Source organism: Eubalaena glacialis, unplaced genomic scaffold, assembly GCF_028564815.1.
Source record: "Eubalaena glacialis isolate mEubGla1 unplaced genomic scaffold, mEubGla1.1.hap2.+ XY H_2, whole genome shotgun sequence".
In the NCBI taxonomy this organism is placed as follows: Eukaryota; Metazoa; Chordata; class Mammalia; order Artiodactyla; family Balaenidae; genus Eubalaena; species Eubalaena glacialis.
The window spans coordinates 1,648,929-1,651,735 of NW_026871156.1; positions in this window are offsets into that span (position 1 = coordinate 1,648,929).

Consider the following 2,807-nt stretch of genomic DNA (forward strand, 5'->3'; position numbering starts at 1 on the left):
CCCTTGCTGCTTTTAATATGTTTTCTTTATATTTAATTTTTGACAGTTTGATTAACATGTGTCTTGGCATGTTTCTCCTTGGATTTATCCTGCATAGGACTCTCTGTGCTTCCAGGACTTAACTATTTCCTTTCCCATATTAGGGAAGTTTTCAACTATAATCTCTTCAAATATTTTCCCAGTCCCTTCCTTTTTCTCTTCTTCTTCTGGGACCCCTATAATTCGAATGTTGGTGCGTTTAATGTTGTCCCAGAGGTCTCTGAGACTGTCCTCAGTTCTCTTCATTCTTTTTTCTTTATCTTGCTCTGCAGTAGTTATTTCCACCATTTTATCTTCCAGGTCACTTATCCGTTCTTCTGCCTCAGTTATTCTGCTATTGATCCCATCTAGCGTATTTTTAATTTCATTTATTGTGTTTTTCATCGTTGCTTAGTTCCTCTTTAGTTCTTCTACGTCCTTGTTAAAGGTTTCTTGCAATTTGTCTATTCTATTTCCAAGATTTTGGATAATCCTTACTATCATTATTCTGAATTCTTTTTCAGGTAGACTACCTATTTCCTCTTCATTTGTTAAGTCTGGTGTGTTTTGATCCTGCTCCTTCATCTGCTGTGTGTTTTTCTGTCTTCTCATTTTGCTTATCTTACTGTGTTTGGGGTCTCCTTTTCACAGGCTGCAGGTTCGTACTTCCCGTTGTTTTTGGTATCTGTCTCCAGTGGGTAAGGTTGGTTCAGTGGGTTGTGTAGGCTTCCTGGTGGAGGGAACTAGTGCCTGTGTTCTGGTGGATGAGGCTGGATCTTGTCTTTCTGGTGGGCACGTCCACGTCTGGTGGTGTATTTTGGGGTGTCTGTGGCCTTATTGTGATTTTAGGCAGCCTCTCTGCTAATGGATGGGGCTGTGTTCCTGTTTTGCTAGTTGTTTGGCATAGGGTGTCCAGCACTATAGCTTGCTGGTCATTGAGTGAAGCTGGGTCTTGATGTTGAGATGGAGATCTCTGAGAGATTTTCACCATTTGGTATTACGTGGAGCTGGGAGGTCTGTTGTGGACCAGTGTCCTGAAGTTGGCTCTCCCACCTCAGAGGCACAGCCCTGATGCCTGGCTGGAGCACCAAGAGCCTTTCATCCACACGGCTCAGAGTAAAAGGGAGAAAAAATAGAAAGAAAGAAAGAAAGAGGATAAAATATAGTGAAGTAAAATAAAGCTATTATAAAGCAAAGCTATACAGACAAAATCTCACCCAGAAGCATATACATATACACTCACAAAAAAAGGAAAAGGGGAAAAATTAATATATCCTGCTCCCAAAGTCCACCTCCTGAATTTGGGATGATTCATTGTCTATTCAGGTATTCAACAGATGCAGGCACATCATGTTGTTTGTGGAGTTTTAATCTGCTGCTTCTGAGGCTGCTGGGAGATATTTCCCTGTCTCTTCTTTGTTCGCACAGCTCCTGTGGTTTAGCTTTGGATTTGGACCCGCCTCTTCGTGTAGGTCGCCTGAGGGGGTCTGTTCCCCGCCCAGACAGAACGGGGTTAAAGGAGCAGCTGCTTCGGGGGCTCTGGCTCACTCAGGCTGGGGAGAGGGAGGGATACGGATGCGGGGCGAGCCTGCGGCAACAGAGGCCGGCGTGATGTTGCATCAGCCCGTGGCGCGCAGTGCGTTCTCCTGGGGAAGTTGTCCCCGAATCACAGGAGCCTGGCCGTGGCGGGCTGCACAGGCTCCCGGGAGGGGCGGTGTGGAGCGTGACTTGTGCTTGCACACAGGCTTTTTGGTGGTGGCAGCAGCAGCCTTAGCGTCTCATGCCCGTCTCTGGGGTCCACGCTGATCGCCGCGGCTCGCGCCCGTCTCTGGAGCTTGTTTAGGCGGCGCTCTGAATCCCCTCTCCTTGCGCGCTGCGAAACAAAGAGGCAAGAAAAAGTCTCTTGCCTGTTCGGCAGCTGCAGACTTTTTCCCGGACTCCCTCGCAGCCAGCTGTGGTGCGCTAACCCCTTCAGGCTGTGTTCACGCCGCCAACCCCAGTCCTCTCCCTGCGATCCGACCGAAGCCGGAGCCTCAGCTCCCAGCCCCCGCCCGACCCAGCAGGTGAGCAGACAAGCCTCTCGGGCTGGTGAGTGCTGCTCGGCGCCGAGCCTCTGTGCGGGAGTCTCTCCGCTTTGCCCTCCGCACCCCTGTGAGTGTGCTCTCCTCTGTGGCTCCGAAGCTTCCCCCCTCTGCCACCTTCAGTCTCTGCCCGCGAAGGGGCTTCCTAGTGCGTGGAAACCTTTCCTCCTTCACGGCTCCCTCCCACAGGTGCAGGTCCCATCCCTATTCTTTTGTCTCTGTTATTTCTTTTTTCTTTTGCCCTACCCAAGTACGTGGGGAGTTTCTTGCCTTTTGGGAGGTCTGACGTTTTCTGCCAGCATTCAGTGGGTGTTCTGTAGGAGCAGTTCCACATGTAGATGTATTTCTACTGTATCTGTGGGACGGAAGGTGGTCTCCGCGTCTTACTCTTCCGCCATCTTCTTCTCCCTAGATTCTGATATTTATTTTCATCTTAGTTTAGTTTTTAGCACTTGTTATCATACGTGGATTTGTTTATTGGTTTGGTTACTCTCTTCTCTTTTTTTTATAACTGTTTACATTATAATAATATTTTTAAAATTTTTTATGTTTAAAACTTTTTCTATTTTAATAACTTTATTTCATTTATTTTTTCTTTCTTTCTTTTTTTTCTCCCTTTTCTACTGAGCCATGTGGCTGACAGGGTCTTCCTGCTCCAGCCAGGTGTCTAGCCTGAGACTCTGAGATGGGAGAGCCAGGTACAGGATA